The sequence below is a fragment of the Moschus berezovskii genome, chromosome X, assembly GCF_049115385.1.
Source record: "Moschus berezovskii isolate FMDL1 chromosome X, NW_MosBer_1.0, whole genome shotgun sequence".
Classification (NCBI taxonomy): domain Eukaryota; kingdom Metazoa; phylum Chordata; class Mammalia; order Artiodactyla; family Moschidae; genus Moschus; species Moschus berezovskii.
Genome location: NC_142488.1, coordinates 53,620,949 through 53,641,382, shown reverse-complemented (window position 1 = coordinate 53,641,382; position 20,434 = coordinate 53,620,949). Strand labels below are relative to the sequence as shown.

At 39.5% G+C, this 20,434-nt stretch overlaps 1 protein-coding gene across 1 annotated transcript in view; it reads right to left on the bottom strand.

Moving 5' to 3' along the window:
* DGKK (diacylglycerol kinase kappa) overlaps positions 1-20,434 on the bottom strand; it is a 170,550-nt gene that overhangs the window by 57,958 nt on the left and 92,158 nt on the right. The gene's annotated exons all lie outside the window — the stretch shown is intronic.

Below are 20,434 nucleotides of genomic sequence, written 5' to 3'. Positions count from 1 at the left end.
GTTGTGTTAGTTTTAGGTATACAGTGAAGTGATTCAGTTATACATGTACATGTATATATTCTTTTTTCATGTTCTTTTCTCATTTAGATTATAGAATATTGATCAGAGTTCCCTGTGCTGTTCAGTATGTCACTGATGGTTACTAGATTTACTTTCTTAAGGAACCCTAACATATTACTAAAGGAATCCATCAAAACACAAGAAACCAAGAGGAGAAGACAAGAACAGAGAACTACAAAAACAACCAGAAAACAATGAACAAAATAGCAGTAAGTAAGCAGAAGATATTAAGAAGAGGTGGCAGGAATACACAGAAGAACTGTACAAAAAAGATCTTCCCGACCAAGATAGTCACGATAACGTGATCACTGACCTAGAGCCAGACATCTTGGAATGTGAAGTCAAGTGGGCCTTAGAAAGCATCACTACTAACAAAGCTAGTGGAGGTGATGGAATTCCAGTTGAGCTATTTCAAGTCTTGAAAGATGATGCTGTGAAAGTGCTGCACTCAATATGCCAGCAGATTTGGAAAACTCAGCACTGGCCACAGGACTGGAAGAGGTCAGTCTTCATTCCAATCCCAAAGAAAGGCAATGCCAAAGAATGCTCAAACTACCGCACAATTGCACTCATCTCACACACTAGTAAAGTCATGCTCAAAATTCTCCAAGCCAGGCTTCAGCAGTATGTAAACCGTGAACTCCCAGATGTTCAAGCAGGTTTTAGAAAAGGCAGAGGCACCAGAGATCAAATTGCCAACATCCGCTGGATCATGGAGAAAGCAAGAGAGTTTCAGAAAAACATCTATTTCTGCTTCATTGACTATGCCAAAGCCTTTGACTGTGTGGATCACAATAAACTGTGGAACATTCTGAAAGAGATGGGAATCCCAGACCACCTGACCTGCCTCTTGAGAAACCTGTATGCAGGTCAGGAAGCAACAGTTAGAACTGGACATGGAACAATAGACTGGTTCCAAATAGGAAAAGGTGTACGTCAAGGTTGTATATTGTCACCTTGCTTATTTAACTTATATGCAGAGTACATCATGAGGAACGCTGGTCTGGAAGAAGCACAAGCTGGAATCAAGATTGCTGGGAGAAATATCAAGCACCTCAGATATGCAGATGACACTACCCTTATGGCAGAAAGTGAAGAGGAACTCAAAAGCCTCTTGATGAAAGTGAAAGAGGAGAGTGAAAAGGTTGGCTTGAAGCTCAACATTCAGAAAACAATGGCATCTGGTCCCATCGCTTCATGGGAAATAGATGGAAAAACAGTGGAAACAGTGTCAGACTTTATATTTTTGGGCTCCAAAATCACTGCAGATGCTGATTGCAGCCATGAAATTAAAAGACGCTTGCTCCTTGGAAGGAAAGTTATGACCAACCTTGATAGTATATTAAAAAGCAGAGACATTACTTTGCCAACCAAGGTCCGTCTAGTCAAGGCAATGGTTTTTCCCGTGGTCATGTATGGATGTGAGAGTTGGACTGTGAAGAAAGCTGATCGCCGAAGAATCGATGCTTTTGAACTGTGGTGTTGGAGAAGACTCTTGAGAGTCCCTTATACTGCAAGGAGATCCAACCTGTCCATTCTAAAGGAGATCAATCCTGGGTGTTCATTGGAGGGACTGATGCTAAAGCTGAAACTGCAATACTTTGGCCACCTCATGCGACCAGTTGACTCACTGGAAAAGACTCTGATGCTGGGAAAGGTTGGGGGCAGGAGGAGAAGGGGACGACGGAGAATGAGATGGCTGGATGGCATCACCGACTCTGTGGACATGAGTTTGAGTGTACTCCGGGAGTTGGTGATGGACAGGGAGGCCTGGCGTGCTGTAATTCATGGGGTCGCGGAGAGTCGGACATGACTGAGCGACTGAACTGAACTGAACTGAAATGCCTATCAATAATCACTTTAAATTTAAATGGACGAATCCTCCAATCAGAAGAAATAGAGGGCTGAATGGATACCAAAACAGGGCACATATATGTTGCTGACATGAAACTCACTTCGGATCTAAAGACACACAGACTGAAAGTGCAAATGGATATTAAAAGAAAGCCATAGTAGCAATACTTATATCCGACAAAACAGACTTTAACACAAAGACTGTAACAAAATAAGGAAGGGCATTAAATTATGATAAAAGGGTCAATCCAACAAGAATATATAACATTTGTAAACATTATGCACTTAACAGAGGAGTACCTAAATATATAAAGCAAATATTAACAGAAATAACTGAAGAGACAGAAATACGAGGATTTTAGAGGACTTTAATATCCCAGTTACATCAATGGATACATCAGCCAACAGGCAACACTGGCCTTAACAAATTAGATTACCTTAACACATGAGATGAGATTACCTTAATAGATATACATAGAACATTCCATTAAAAAGCAGCAGAATACATATTCTTTTCAAGTGTGCATAGAACATTCTCCAGATACATCACATGCTAAGCCATAAAACAAAGTCACATTAAATATAAGAAGATTCAAATCATGGTAAACATCTTTTCTGAAAACAACACTATGAAACTAGAAATCAACTACATGAAAAAAACTGGAAGAAACACAAACATAAGGACACTAAACAACATGCTGCTAAATAACCAAGAGGTCAATAAAAAAATCAAAATATACCTTGAGACAAATGAAAATGGAAACACACCTCTAAAATCTATGTTGTATTCAGTGTTAAGTCGTGTCCAAATCTTTGCAACCCCAAGGTCTGTATCATGTCAGGCTCCCCTGTCCTCCACTGTCTCCTGGAGTTTGCTCAAATTCATGTTCATTGAGTTGGTGATGCTATCTAACCATCTCATCCTCTGTTGCAAACTTCTCCTCTTGCCTTCAATCTTTCCCAGCACCAGGGTCTTTCCCAGTGAGTCGGCTTTTTGCATCAGCTGGCCGAAGTATTGAAGATTCAGCTTCAGCATAAATCTTTTTAATGAATATTCAGGGTTGATTTCCTTTAGGAGGGAAACAGCAACCCACTTCAGTATTCTTGTGTGGGAAATCCCGTGGACAGAGGAGCATGGCAGGCTATAGTCCATGGGACTGCAAAGAGTCGGACACAGTGGCTAACACACTGACTGGTTTTGATATCCTTGCAGTCCAGGTCGCTCTCAAGAGTCTTCTCCAGCACCATAGTTTGAAAGCATCAATTCTTTGGTACTCAGCCTTCTTTATGGTTCAACTCTCACATCCATACATGACTACTGCAACAACCATAGATTTGACTATATGGTCCTTTGTCAGCAAAGTGATGTCTCTGCTTGTTAATACGCTGTCCAGGTTTGTCATAACTTTTCTTCCAAGGAGCAAGCCTTGTTTTAATTTCATGACTGCAGTCACCATCTGCAGTGATTTTGGAGCCCAAGAAAATAAAATCTGTCACTGCTTCCACTTTTCCCCCTTCTATTAATGGTTGCCATTGAGTGATAGGACCAGATGCCATGATCTTAGTTTTTTCAGTGTTGAGTTTCAAGCCAGCTTTTTCACTCTCCCTTTTCACCCTCATCAAGAGACTCTTTAATTCCTCTTCACTTTCTACCATTAGAGTGGTACCATCTGCATATCTGAGGTTGTTGATACTTCTCCTGGCAATCTTGATTCCAGCTTGTGATTCATCCAACCCAGCATTTTGCATGATATATTCTGCATACAAATTAAGTAAGCAGGGTGACAATATACAGCCTTGTCATACTCCTTTCCCAATTTTGAACCAGTCAGTTGTTCCAAGTCCAGTTCTGTTTTTTTTCTTTTTTCTTTGATCTGCATACAGATTTCTCAGGAGGCAGGTAAGGTGATCTGGTATTCCCATCTGTTTAAGAATTTTCCACAGTTTGTTGTGAGCCACAAAATCAAAGGCTTTAGAGTAGTCAATGAATCAGAAGTAGATGTTTTCCTGGAACTCCTTTGCTTTCTCCATGATCCAATGAATTTTGGCAATTTGATCTCTGATTACTCTGCCTCTTCAAAATCCAGCTTGTACATTTACAAGTTCTTGGTTCACGAACTGCTGAAGCCTAGTTTGAACAATTTTGAGCATAACCTTGCTGGCATGTGAAATGAGCACAGTGTAGGGTAGTTTGAGCATTCTTTTGCATTTCCCAAAATCTACGGGACACAGCAAAAGCAGCCCTAGGAGGGAACTTTGTAACGATACAGGTGTACTCCAAGAAACAAAAATCTCAAATAAAGAATCTAAATATCTATTTAAAGGAACTACAAAAAGAAGAATAAGCAAAGCCCAAACTTAGGAGAAGGAAGAAAATAATAGATCATAGAGGAAATAAATGAAATAGAGTCTAAAAAATACAAAAGATCAATGAAAGTAAGAGCTGGTTTTTTAAAAAGACAAGCAAAATCAAGAAATTTATATTTAGTTAGGCTGATCAAAAAAAAAAAGGAACACCCTAAAAAAGAGAATCAGAAACTAAAAAGGAAAAATTATAACTTTACACAACAGAAATACAAAGGATTATAAGAGAATACTATCAACAATTACATGCCAACAAATTAAACAACCTAGAAGAAATGAAAAAACTTCTAGATCATATAATCATCCAATACAGAATCATGAAGAAACAGAAAATCTGAATAGACTCATTACTAGTAATGAAATTGAATCAGTGATCAAAAAGCTCCCCCATAGAAAAATCAAGGTCCAGATGGCTTCATGATGAATTCTACCAAATATTTTAAAAAGAGTTAATATCTATCACTTTCCAAAATAATGACAAAGGAATACTTCCAAACTCGTTCTATAGGGCCACCGTTATCCTGATACCAAAACCAGACAAAAACACTACAAGAAAGAAAATTATTGGCCAATATCTTTGATAAATATAGATGTAAAAATCCTCAACCTAGCCATAGCAATCAGGTACAAAAAAGAAATAAAAGCATCAAAAGAAGAAAAGCAAAAGTAAAAACTCACTATTTTCATATGACAGAGCACTATATGGAGAAGACACCAAAGGGTGCACCAAAAATGTAGTAAAGCTAATGAATTAAGAAATTTGCAGACACAAAATTAATATACAGGAACCTGTTGCATTTCTATACACTAATGATGAACTATCAGAAAGAGAAATGAAGAAAAGAATCCAATTTATAATTGCATCAAAAATAATAAAATATCTAGGAATAAATTTAACCAAGGAAGTAAAAAGACCTGTAACCTCAAAACAATAAGACAATGATTAAAGAAACTGAGGATGACACACCAAAATGTGGAAAAATATACCACAGTCATGAACTGGATGACTCAATATTGTTAAAATGTCCATACTCCCCAAAGTAATCAACAGATTAAATGCAATCCCTTTCAAAATATCAATGGCATATTTCACAGAACAAGAAAAAACACAGTTCTTAAATGAAAACAAAAGACTGCTAATAGCCAAAGCAATCTTGACAGAACAAAACTAGAGCTGTCACACTTCCACACCACAAAGCTATAGAATTCATAGCAGTATGGAACTGGCACAAAAACAAGACACAGATCAAGGGAACAGAACAGAGAGTCCAGAAATAAATCCACACTCATATGATCAGCTAACCTATGACAAAAGAGATAATAAGAATATAAATGGAAAAAAAACAGCCTTTTCAATAAAACTGGACAGCTGTATTGAAAAGAATGAAACTGGACCACTTTCTTACAAATATATGAAAATAAAATAAAATGGATTAGAGGCTTAAATGTAGACTTGAAACCATAAAACGAGAAGAAAACATAAGCAGTGAGCTCTTTGAAATATTTTTTTGTATATGTATCTTTGGGGAAGGCAACAAAAGCAAAAACAAACAAATGGAACTATATGAAACAAAGACTTTTGCACAGTGAAGGAAAACACCAACCAAATGAAAAGACAGCCTCCTGACTGGGCAAAGATATTTGCAAATGATATACCCAGTAAAAGGTTTGATGTGGAAAATATATCAGGAACACATACAACTCAATACCAGGAAAAAAAAACAACCTGGTTAATAAATGGACAGAGGACCTGAACAGACATTTGCCAATGCAGACATATAGATAGCCAAAAGGCACATGAAAATACGCTCAACATCCTTAATCATCAGGGAAATTCAAATCAAAATGACAATAAGATATCACCTCACAAGTTTCTGATGACTGTTGTCAAAAAGACAAGAAACAACTGATGGTGAGGATGTGGAGAAAAGGTTCACTTGTGCAATGTTGGTGGAAATGTAATTTGAGGCAGCCACTATGTGGAACATTATGGGGATTCCTCAAAAGAAGTAAAAATAGAACTACCATGCAATCCATCAATTCCACTTCTAGGTATTTATCCAAAGAAATGAAAACACTAACTCCAAAAGATATACATACCCCTATGTTCACTGAATACTATTTATAATAACAAAGATATGGAACCACTATAAGTGTCCATCCATAGGTGAATAGATAAAGAACATGTGATATATATATATATATGTATATATATATATGCACACACAGATATAATGTATACATATATAATACATACATATACATATACTTATACACACATACACCATATGTATATACATACACATATATAATATATATAATGTATACATATATGTGTGTGTATATATATATATATAAAATGGTGTATCACGGCCATAAAAAAGAACAACATTTTGTCATTTATGGCAACATGGATGGAGCTGGAGGTTATTATGGTAAGTGAAATAAGTCAGATAGAGAAAAACAAATACAGTATTATTTCTTATATATGTGGAACCTGAAAAGAAAACACATGAACAAACACAACAAAACAGAAATGGGCTCATATACACAAACTGGTGGTTACCAGAGTGGAAGAGGTTGGGGGATGAGTGAAATAAGTGACTGGGATTAAGAGTCACAAATTTAGGGCTATAAAACAGCCTTCAAGCTAGGCCTCAGTGGGGTTTCCCTGGTAGCTCAGCTGGTAAAGAATCTGCCTGCAATGCAGGAGACCCCGATATGATTCCTGGGTCATAGATATGACTCCTGGGAAGATCCCCTGGTGGAGGGATAGGCTATCCACTCCAGTATTCTTTGGTTTTCCTGATGGCTCAGATGGTAGAGAATCTGCCTGCAATGTGGAAGACCTGGGTTTGATACCTGAGTTGGGAAGATCCCCTGGAGGAGGGCATGGAAACTCACCCCAGTATTCTTGCCTGGAGAATCCCCGTGGACAGAGGAGCCTGGCAGGCTATAATCCATGGGGTTGCAAAGAGACACAACTGGGTGACTAAGCACAGCACACAGCACAGGTCTCAGCAGTATGTGAACTAACTTGCAGATGTACAAACTAGGTTGAGAAAGGGCAGAGGAACTAGAGCCCAAATTGCCAACATTCATTGGATCATGGAGAAAGCAAGGGAATTCCAGGAAAACATCTACTTCTGCTTCAACAACTACTCTAAAGTCTTTTACTATGTGGATCACAACAAACTGTGGAAAATTCTTAAAGAGATCAGAGTACCAGACCACCTTACCTGTCTCCTGAGAAACCAATATGATGGTCAAAAAGTAATAGAACCAGACATCGAACAACTGACTGGTTCAAAACTGGGAAAGGAGTACAACAAGGCTGTATATTGTCACCCTGCTTATTTAACTTATATGCAGAGTATGTCATGTGAAATGCCAAGCTGGATGAATCACAAGCTGGAATTAAGATTGCCAAGAGAAATATCAACAACCTCAGATATGCAGATGGTACCACTCTAATGGTAGAAAGTGAAGGGGAACCAAAGAATTTCTTGATGAAGGTAAATAGGAGAGTGAAATAGCTGGCTTGAAACTCAACACACAAAAATACTAAGATTATGGCATCTGATCCCATCACTCAATGGCAACTATTAATAGAAGGGGAAAAAGTGGAAGCAGTGACAGATTTTATTTTCTTGGGCTCCAAAATCACTGCAGATGGAGACTGCAGTCATGATATTAAAAGTTGTTTGCTCCTTAGAAGGAAAGCTATGACAAATCCAGACAACATATTGAGAAACAGATATCACTTTGCTGACAAAGGACCATATAGTAAAATCTATGGTTGTTGTAGTAGTCATGTATGGGTGTGAGAATTGGACCATAAAGAAGGCTGAGCACTGAAGAATTGATGCTTTTGAATTGGGGTGCTGCAGAAGACTCTTGAGAGATCAAACCAAGTCAATCCTAAAGGAAATCAACCCTGAATATTCATTGGAAGGATTGATGCTTAAGTTGAAGCTCCAATACTTTGGCCACCTGATACAAAGAGCTGACTCATTGGAAAAGACCCTGATGCTGGGAAAGATTAAGGCAAAAGGAGAAGGGGGCAGCAGAGGATGAGATGAAATGGTTAGATAGCATCACTTACTTAATGGATATGAATTTTATCAAACTCCGGGAAATAGTGGAAGACAGAGTAGCCTGGTGTTCTGTAGTGCATGGGGTTGCAGAGAGTTGGACACAACTTAGAGACTAAACAACCACAACAACAATATATATATATATATATAATTATTAGATATACATACAAAGATCCTGATGCTGGGAAAGATAGAAGCAGGAGGAGAAGGGAATGACAGAGGATGAGATAGTTGGATGGTATCACCAATTCAATGGACCTGAGTTTGAGGAAGCTCACGGAAATGGTGAAGGACAGGAAAAACCTGGCATGCTTCAGTCCATGGGGTCACAAAGAGTTGGACATGACTGAGTGACTGAACAACAACCATACATACAGAGAAGAGAAAGGAATCTAAACATAACACTAAAGAAATTGAAAGTGAAGTTGTTCAGTTGTGTCCGATTCTTTTGCCACCCTGTGGACTGTAGCCTACCAGGCTTCTCTGTCCATGGGATTTTCCAGGCAAGAGTACTGGGGTGGGTTGCCATTTCCTTCTCCAGGGATCTTCCAGACCCAGGGATCGAACTCAGGTCTCCTGCATGCAAGCAGACGCTTTACCCACTGAGCCACCAAACATAACACTGAAGGTAGCCTTCATATCACAAAGGAAGAGAGGAAAAGAAGAAAGGAACAAAAAGTAATACAAAAATAATGAACGAAATAGCAATAAGCACATACTTATCAGTAGTCACTTTAAAAATAAATGAACTAAATGCTCCAAACAGAATATGTAGAGTAGCTGAAGGGATTAAAAAAAACCCAACAACCCATATATATGCACATACAAGAGATTCACTGCAGATCTAAAGATACATACAGACTGAAAGTGAGAGGATGGAAAAGAGTATTCAATGCAAATGGAAATTAAATAAAAGCCAAGATAGCAATAGTTATATCACATAGAATAGAGTTTAAAACAAAGACTGTAACAAAGACAAAGGAAGATGTTACATAATGACATAGGGATCAAACCAAGAAGAACATATAACAATTGAAAACATATATACACCCAACACAAGAGCAAATAACTACGTGAAGCAAATACTGGCAGACATAAAGGAAGAAATTTACAGTAACACAATAATAGGTTTTTAACAACCCACATATCAATAAACAGATCATCGAGATAGAAAATCAATGAGGAAATATTGTCCTTAATACATAAGATAAACTGTTCTTTACATATATTCCATTCAAAAGCAGCAGAAGATAAATTATTTTTGACTATACATTGAAAATTATCCAGAATAGGTCACATGTTAGGCTGAAGAAAACATCTCAGTAAATTTTAAGAAAATTAAAATTATATCAAACAACTCTTCTGACCACAATGTTATGAGACTATAAATAAACTAGAAGGAAAAAAACAAAACAAAACTAGAGGGGGGCAATTCCAAGATGGCAGAGGAATAGGACAGGAAACCACTTTCTCCCCCACAAATTCATCAAAAAATCATTTGAATGTTGAGCAACTTCCACAAAACAATTTCTGAACACTGGTGGAGGACACCAGGCACCCAGAAAGGCAGCCCAATCTCTTCAATAGGAGATGGGACAAAATATAAAAGACAAAAACAGAGACAAAAGATTTAAGGTTGAAGACCCTTCCTGGGGAGGGAGTCGTGTAGGAGGAGAAGTTTCCACACAGTAGGAAACCCTCTCACAGGCATGTCTGTGGGGTTTTGGAATCTCAGAGGGCAACATAGCTGGGAGGGGAAAAAAATCCACAAAATATGCGCCTAACCACAACTGCCAGTGGAGAAGTGGCCCAGACGCTCATGTCCTCCAACAGCAAGTCGGGGTTGGGCAGGGGGACGTGGGCTGCATCATTGGTCCTTAGGGTAAGGACTGGGCCTGAATGCCATGAGGACAATCTGAAGGAGCTAATGTGAGATAACAGCCCAAATCCTCGGAACACTAGAGACAAAAAAAAAAAGACTTTTCCCACAAAAGGCTCTAAAGCCTCACAGTGCAAGGAGATCCAACCAGTCCATTCTAAAGGAGATCAGTCCTGGGTGTTGATTGGAAGGACTGATGCTAAAGCTGAAACTCCAATACTTTGGCCACCTCCTGCGAAGAGTTGACTCACTGGAAAAGACCCTGATGCTGGGAGGGATTGGGGGCAGGAGAAGAAGGAGACGACAGAGAATGAGATGGCTGGATGGCATCACCGACTCAATGGACATGGGTGTGAGTGAACTCCGGGAGTTGGTGATGGACAGGGAGGCCTGGCATGCTATGATTCATGGGGTCGCAAAGTCGGACACAACTGAGCGACTGAACTGAACTGAACTGACCCCTGGCACGATCACGGAACAAAGGATTGAGTGCATACCAAAGGAGAGCAAACTGGCTGCCACATAGGGCCCTCCCTCCCCGAAGGCAGAGAGGCAGGCCTGCGACAGCCAGAGCTGGAAGGCAAGGGGCTGCTGCAATCTCGGTCCCAGAGACTGCATCTTCCACCAAACTGTGAGCAGATTTCCAGTTGCTAACCACATCTTCCTGGGATCCTGGAAGGTTGACATCCGTCAGGAGTGTCACAGCCTGAGATCAGCTCCCCAGAGGAGACACACAAAACACCTGGGACTGTGCTCTAGTGGCGCACCTGGGAAACCAAGTGACCAGGACCAGGGAGGTGAATAAGATGCACAGCCCACCTGGGACAGTGTGCTCGTCAAGCACCCAGTTGTCTGAGCTGCTCGGACCTGGGAAGGGCACAAAACACACAGCCCATCTGGGTCTGTGCCCCTGCAGAGAACCTGAGTGGCTTATACCTGGGAATTGCATGAAATGCAGGGCCCACTTGAGACAGTGCCCCTGCAGAGCACCCTGGAGCCTGAGCAGTGTAGACCTGGGAAATACACACTGCCTTGGGCTGTGGCAAACCTAGTGTGGTCCATCCACTGCGAGCACTCCCCCACATGCCAGTGGTATTTGTTTTCAGTGTCTCTCCCTCCCCACAACACAACTGAACAAGTGAGCCTAAATAAGTGGCCACCTTTTACACACTGGAGAAGGAAATGGCAACCCACTCCAGTGTTCTTGCCTGGAGAATCCCAGGGACAGGGGAGCCTGGTGGGCTTCCGTCTATGGGGTCACACAGAGTCAGACACGACTGAAGTGACTTAGCAGCAGCAGCAGCAGTTGCCCCCTTGTGTCAGGGCAGAAATTAGATACTTAAGAGACTTTCAAACAGAGGAAGCCAAAATAAACAAAGAAGGCGGAACCGCTCTGGAAGTGACAGGTGCAACAGGTTAAAACCCTGCATTTAATACTGGAGACTGTGCGTTTGAAGGGCACATATAGACCTCGAGAACAAGTACAAGCTGGAACAAGGGACCATCTGACACTGAACTGACCCCACACTGCTCACAACAGTCAAAGAGAAATTTCTAGATATATTTTTGCTATTATCACTTTTTAATTATTGTTTTAAAATTAGTTTTTTATTACTCCTTAAACTTTCATTTTTATAGCCTACTATTACTTTTCAAAAAATAACCCTATTTTTTAAAACAAGTTCCATAAATATTTAAAAAATTTTTTTGTGATTATGTTTTATATTTCTTATATTATATTTTTGAGAGTCTAACGTCTGTTCTAGGTTTTTAATCTTTGTTTTTTGATATTTGTTATCAATTTTGTATCTCTAAGAATCTAATCTTTGGTATCCATTTTCACTTAGGAATTTGATTACTGGGTTGATTGCTCTCTCCCCTTTTGACTCTACCTTTTCTCCTGCTGGTCACCTCTATCTCCTTCCTCCCTCTTCTCTTCTCTACATAACTCTGTGAATCTCTCTGGGTGTTCCAGGCTATGGAGAGTATGTAGGGATTTGATTACTGGCTAGATTGCTCTCTCCCCTTTTGACTCCCCCTTTTCTCCTCCTGGGCACCTCTATCTCCCTCCTCCCTCTTCTCTTCTGTATATAACTCTGTGAACCTCTCTGGGTGCTCCTGGCTGTGGAGAATTGTTTCACCAAAAACCTAGGGGTTTTATCTTCTATGCTGTATGGATGGAAAAGTCTTGAGGCTACTGTCAGAGAAGGACTGAAACCCAGAGGCAGGAGGCTTAACTCCCAAACTGTGAAACATCAGAGAACTCCTGACTCTAGGAAACATTAATAGACAAGAGCTCACCCAAAAGTGACTACACCTACACTGAAACCAAGCTCCACCCAAGAGACAAAAAGTTCCAGTGCAAGACACACCACAATAATTCTCCAGCAAAACAGGAGCACAATCCTGAACATTAAAAAATGGGCTGCCAAAAGCCATGCCAAACCCATAGAAACTCCAAAACTCACTATTGGACACTTCATTGCACTCCAGAGAGAAGAGATCCAGCTCCACCCACCAGAAGACAGACATAAGCTCCCCCAACCAGAAAACTTTGACAAGCCATTAGTCTAACCCCACCCATAGGGAGCAGACTCCACAATTAAGAGGAACCACGAACTTCCAGCCTGCAGAATGGGCACCCCAAACACAACAATCTAAACAAAATGCAAAAGCAGAGAAATATTCAGCAGGTGAAGGAACATGATAAAAATCCACCAAAGCAAATAAGAGAGGAGGAGATAGGGAGTCTACCTGAAAGAAAATTCAGAATAGTGATAGTAAAGATGATCCAAAATCTTGAAAACAAAACGGAGTTACAAATAAATAGACTAGAGACAAGGATTGAGAAGATGCAAGAAATGTTTAAGAAGGACCTAGAAGAAATAAAGAATAATCAGTCAACAATGAATAATGCAATAACTGAGGTCAAAAATACTCTGGAGGGAACCAATAGTAGAATAACTGAGGCAGAAGAGAGGATAAGTGAGGTGAAAGATAGAATGGTGGGAAATTTTCATATAAACAATCTACATGCTTCCCTTGTAGCTCAGTTGGTAAAGAATCTGCCTGCAGTGCAGGAGACCTGGATTCGATCCCTGGGTTTGGGAAGATCCCCTGGAGAAGGAAATGGCAACCCACTCCAGTACCCTGGCCTGGAAAATCTTATGGACAGAGGAGCCTGGTGGGCTGCAGTCCATGGGGTCGCAAAGAGTTGAGCACGACTGAGCTAAAGGAACTAGAAAAAGAAGAACAAATATAACCCAAAGTTAATAGAAGGAAGTAAATGATAAAGATTTCTTCTCTAAGAAATAAATGAAATAGAGACTAAAAAATGGAAAAGATCAATGACACTAAGAGCTGGTTATTTAAAAGATAAAATTGATAAACCTTTAGTCAGAATCATAAAAAAGAAGAGTGGATCCAAGTAAATAAAATCAGAAATGAAAAAGGAGAATTTACAACTGATACCACAGAAATAGAAAGGATCATAAGAGATTTCTATGAAAAAGTATATGATAATAAAAAGGACAATGTAGAAGAAATGGACAAATTCCTAGAAATGTACAATCTCCCAAGACTGAACCAAAAAGAAATAGAAACTATTATTAGACCAATTACTAGTAATGAAACTGAATCAGTAATAAAACACCACTCTCAAGAAACAAAAGCCCAGGACCAGATGGCTTCACAGGTGAATTTTACCAAACATTTAGATGAGTTGACACTTATATTCTCAAAATATTCAAAAAATTGAAAAGGGAACACTTCCAAATTCATTCTATGAGGCCACCATTACCCTGATACCTAAACCAGACAAAACACTACAACAAAGAAAATCAAAGGCTAATATCTTTGATGAATATAGATGCAAAGATCTTCAACAAAATATTAGCAAAACAAATGTTATAATACATAAAAAGGATTATACATGATGATAAAGCTGGATTCATTCTAGAGTCACAAGGGTGGTTCAACATATACAAATCAATCAATATGATACAGCACATTAACAAAAAGAAAGAAAAAAGTACTTGATAATCTCAATAAATGCATAAGAAGCATCTGACAAAATTCAAAATAAAAATTCTCATCAAAGTGAATATAATAAAGATGTGTTTGTTTACAACAAACTCATGGCAAACATAATACTCAGTGGAGAAAAGCTGAAAACCTTCCTGCCAAATTGAGGAATAAGACAAAGATGCCAACGCTCACTGCTTCTGTTTTACATATTATTAGAAGTCTTGGATATAGATACGAGGCCAGCAAAAGAAACAAAAATTGTCCAAATTGGAATGGAAGGAATAAAACTGTCATTATCTGAAGATGACATGCTACTCTATATACAGAATACTAAAGTCTATATGTAAAACTACTAGAACTAATAAATGATTTCAGAAAGGGACTAAGATACAAGTTTAATACACAGAAGTCTTTTGTATATCTATACACTAATAATGAAATATCAGAAAAAGAAAGTGAAAAAAATCTCATTTGAAGTAGCATTAAAAAAAGACTCTAGGAATAGAGTTAACCAAGGAGGTGAAAGACTCATCATATGAAAACTATAAAATTTTGATAAAAGTGATACATTTCTCAAAGAAATGGAAAGATAATCACCTGCTCTTGGAATGGAAGAACTAATATTGCTAAAATGGCCACACTACCCAAAGCAATCTACAGATTTAATGTAATCCCTATCAAAATACCCATAGCATTTTTCACAGAACTAGAACAGATAATCCTAAAATTTATAGGAAACCACGAAAGACTCAGAACTGCCAAAAATATCTTGACAAAGAATTAGAAAGCTGGAAAAATCACACTCCCTAACTTCAGACCTTCAGACTTTGTAGTAATACAAAGCAACAGTAAGGAAAACATATTGGCACTAAAACAGACACATGGATCAGTGGAATAAAATAGACAGCCCAGAAAGAAACCCACACACATATGGCCCATGACAAAGGAGGCAAGATTATACAATAGAGAAAAGAGAGACTCTTCAGTAAGTGGTGCTGGTAAAACTGGACATCTAGATTAAAAAAAAATAATAAAATATTCCGTTAAGCCACATACAAAAATAAACTCAAATGGTTAAAGACTTAAATGTTAAGACATAACGCTTCTAGAAGAGAACAGGGGCAAAACATGGACAGGGAGGCCTGGCATGCTGCGTTTCATGGGGATGTAAAGAGTCGGACATGACTGAGCGACTGAACTGACTGATACGATATTATTCTTATGTGGAATCTAAAATAATACAAATAATACAAATAAATTTGAGAAATAGACTCACAGGGAAAGAAAAAAGCTTGGGTTTTCAAATGGGAGAGGAAGTAGAGGAGGGACAAATTAAGAGTATGGGATTAATAGATACAAAGTACTATACATAAAATAGATAAGCAACAAGGATTTACTATATAGGGAATATACAGTATATATAGTATATATGTTGCATGGGAAAGTATATACAATATCTTTTAAAAATCCATAATGACGAGACTGCAAAAGAGACATAGGCATATAGAACAGTCTTTGGGACTCTGTGGGAGAGGGTGAAGATGGGATGATTGGGGAGAATGGCATTGTAGCATGTATATTATCATAAGTGACTAGTCCAGGTTCGACGCATGATACAGGATGCTTGGGGCTGGTGCACGGGGATGACATGGAGGGAGGATATGGGGAAGAGGGAGGTGGGAGGGGGTTCAAGAAAGGGAACACATGTACACCCGGGGCAGATTCATGTCAATGTATGGCAAAACCAACCAATATATTAATGTAAGGTAATTTGCTTCCAATAAAATAAATTAAAAAAAATCCATAATGGAATATAATCTGCAAAAAATTGAATACTATACACCTGAAATTAACATAATTTTATAAATCAATTATACTTTCATTAAAAATGAAATAAAAGATTATAAAGAGTGTAGATGAGGATAGGAAGAAATAGAAACACTTAGAATGGAATATTATTCATCCATAAAAAGGACCGAAGTATTGCATACATTCTTGTTGCTGTTGTTTTGTTTACTAGCCTTTTATTTTTTATTTGAGTAGAGTTGCTTTACAATGTTGTATTAGTTTCTACTGTACAGCCAAGTGGATCAACTTTCAGTTCAGTAACTCACTTGTGTTCAGTCTTTTGTGTCCCCATGGACTACAGCATGCCAGGCTTCCCTGTGGATCACCAAATGCCGGAGCTTGCTCAAACTCATGTCCATTGAGTCAGTGATGCCATCCAACCATCTCATCCTCTGCCATACCCTTCTCCTCCTGCCTTCTATCTTTCCCAGCATCAGAGTCTTTCTAATGAGTCAGCTCTTTGCATCAGGTGGTCAAAGTATTGGAGTTTCAGCTTCAGCATCAGTCCTTCCAATGAACACCCAGGATTGATCTCCTTTAGAATGGACTGGTTGGATCTCCTTGCAGTCCAAGGGACTCTCAAGAGTCTTCTCCAACACCACAGTTCAAAAGCATCAATTCTTCAGTGCTCAGCTTTCTTTATGGTCCAGCTCTCATAACCATACGTGACTAATGGAAAAACCATAGCTTTGACTAGATGGACCTTTGTCAGCAAAGTAATGTCTCTGCTTTCTAATATGCTGTCTAGATTTGTCGTTGCTTTTCTTCCAAGGAGCAAGTGTCTTTTAATTTCATGACTGCAGTCACTGTCTGCAATGATTTTGAAGCCCAAGAATATAAAGTCTCTCACTGTTTCCCCACTTATTTCCCATGAAGTGATGGGACCGGATGCCATGATCTTAGTTTTTTTTAATGTTGAGCTTTAAGCCAGCTTTTTCACTCTCCTCTTTCACTTTCATCAAGAGGCTCTTTAGTTCCTCTTTGCCATAAGGGTGGTGTCATCTGCATATCTGAGGTTACTGGCATTTCTCCTGGCAATTTGGATTCCAGTTTGTGCTTCAATCAGACTCACATTTCGCATGATGTACTCTGGATATAAGTTAAATAAGCAGGGTGACAATATATAGCCTTGATATACTCCTTTCCCAATTTGGAACCAGTTCATTGTTTTACGTTCTGTTCTAACTATTGCTCTTGACCTGCATACAGATTTCTCAGGAGGCAGGTAAGGTGGGCTGGTATTCCTATCTCTTGAAGAATTTTCCACAGTTTGTTGTGATTCATGCAGTCAAAGGCATTAGTGTCATCAATAAAGCAGAAAGAGATGTTTTCCTGGAATTCTCTAGCTTTTACTATGATGCAACAGATGTTGGCAATTTGATCTCTGGTTCCTCTGCCTTTTCTAATTCCAGCTTGAACATCTGGAAGTTCTCAGTTCACGTACTGTTGAAACCTAGCTTGGAGAATTTTGAGCATTAATTTGCTAGTGTGTGAGATGAGTGCAATTGTGCAGTAGTTTGGACATTCTCTTTGGCCTTGCCTTTCTTTGGGATTTGAATGAAAACTGACCTTTTCCAGTCCTGGAGCAACTGCTGTGTTTTCCAAATTTGCTGGCATAGAGAGTGCAGCAGTTAAACAGCATCATCATTTAGGATTTGAAATAGCTCAGCTGGAATTCCACCACCTCCACTAGCTTTTTCACAGTGATGCTTCCTAAGGACGGCATGACTTTGCACTCCAGGATGTCTGGCTCTAGGTAAGTGATCATACCATCGTGGTTTTCTGGGTCATTAAGATGTTTTTTGGTATAGTGCTATGTATTCTTGCCCCCTCTTCTTAATATCTTCTGCTTCTGTTAGGTCCATACCATTTCTGTCCTTTATTGTGCCCATCTTTGCATGAAATGTTCCCTTGGTATCTCTAATTTTCTTGCAGAGATCTCCAGTCTTTCCCATTCTATTGTTTTCCTCTATTTTCTTTGCTTTGATCACTGAGGAAGGCTTTCTTATCTCTCCTTGCTCTTTTTTGGAACTCTGCATTCAAATGGATATCTTTCCTTTTCTCCTTTGCCTTTTGCTTCTCTTCTTTTCTCAGCTATTTGTAAGGCCTCCTCAGACAACCATTTTGCCTTTTGGATTTCTTTGTCTTGGAGACATTTTTGATCACAGCCTCCTGTACAATGTTACGAAATCTCTGTCCATAGTTCTTCAGGCACTCTATCAGATCTAATCCCTTGAATCTATTTGTCACTTCCACTGTATAATCGTAAGAGATTTGATTTAGTTCATAATTGAATGACCTAGTGGTTTTCCCTACTTTGTTCAATTTAAATCTGGATTTTTCAATAAGCAGTTCATGATCTGAGCCACAGTCAGCTCCTGGTCTTGTTTTTGCTGACTGTATAGAGCTTCTCCATCTTCGGCTGCAAAGAATATAATCAGTCGTCTGATTTCAGAATTGACCATCTGGTGATGTTCATGTGTAGAGTTGTCTCTTGTGTTGTTGGAAAGGGGTGTTTGCTATGACCAGTGCGTTCTCTCAGTAAAACTCTATTAGCCTCTGCCCTGCTTCATTTTGTACTTCAAGGCCAAACTTGCCTGTTACTCCAGGTATCTCTTGAATTCCTACTTTTGCATTCCAGTCCCCTATGATGAAAAGGACATCTTTTTTGGTGTTAGTTCTAGAAGGTTTTGTAGGTCTTCATAGAACCATTCAACTTCAGCTTCTTTGTCATTAGTGGTTGGGGCATAGACTTGGATTACTGTGATATTGAATGGTTTGCCTTAGAAATAAACAAAGATTTTTCTGTCGCTGTTGAGATTGCACCCAAAGCATTTCAGACTCTTTTATTGACTATGAGGGCTACTCCATTTCTTCTTCTAAGGGATGCTTGCTCACAGTAGTATATATAATGGTCACCTGAATTAAATTCACACATTCTGGTTCATTTTAGTTCACTGATTCCTATAATGTCGATGTTCACTCTTGCCATCTCCTGATTGACCACTTCCAATTTACCTTGATTCATGGACCTAACATTCCAGATTCCTATGTAATATTGTTCTTTATAGCATCGGACTTACTTCCATCACCAGTCACATCCTCAACTGGGTGTTGTTTTCGCTTTGTCTCCATCTTTTCATTCTTTTCAGAGTTATTTCTTCACTCTTCTCCCCAGCAGCATATTGAGCCTGGGGAGTTTGTCTTTCAGTGTCATATCTTTCAGTGTCATATCCCCAGGTCAGTGTCATTTCATACTGACCTGGGGAGTTTGTCTTTCAGTGTCATATCTTTTTTTTGCTGTTTTATATTATTCATGGGGTTTTCAAGGCAAGAATAATGAAGTAGTTTGTCATTCCCTTCTCCAGTGGACCACATTTTGTCATAAGTCTCCACCATGACACGCCCATCTTGGGTGGCCCTACACAGGCATGGCTCATAGTTTAACTGAGTTAGACAAGGCTGTGATCCATGTGATCAATTTGGTTAGTTTTCTGTGATTGTGGTTTTCATTCTGTCTGGCTTCTGATGGATAAGTATAAGAGGCTTGTGGAAGCTTCCTGATGGGAGGTACTGGCTGTGGGGGAATCTGGGCCTTGCTCTGATGGGCAATGTCATTCTCAGTAAATCTTTAATCCAATTTTTTTGTTGATGGGTGGAACTGTGTTCCCTCCCTGTAGTTTCGCATGAGACCAAACTATGGTAGGGGTAATGGCAACCTCCTTCAAAAGGACTTATGCCGAGGCTCCCAGGACTGTTGTATTCAGTGTCCCTGACCCCATGGCAGCCCACTATTGACCCACGCCTTCACTGAAGACTCCTGGACACTCACAGGCAAGTCTGGCTCAGTCTTTTGTTGGATCACTGCTCCTTTCTCCTGGGTCCTGGTGTGCACAAGGTTTTGTTTGTTCCCTCCAAGCGTCTGTTTCTCCAGTCCTGTGGAAGTTCTGTAATCAAATCCCACTGTCCTTCAAAGTCAAATTCCCTGGGGGTTCTCAGTCCCTTAGCAGCTCCCCAGGTTTGGAAATTTGTTGTGGGCCCTAGAACTTTTGTAACAGTGTGATAAATTATTTGCTAAAACTATTCTCCAGTTTGTGGGTCATCTGATCAGTGGGTCTATGGTGGGGCTAATGGCGACCTCCTCCAAGAGGACTTATGCCACCCACTGCACCTCCCAGGTCTGCTGCAGCCAGAGCCACTGTCCCTGCAGCAGGCTTCTGCTGACTAGTGCCTCTGCAGTTGACACTCAAACATTTGAGCCCTCTGAGCTTCTCTGGCAGATATGGGGTTTGATTCTAAATACGAT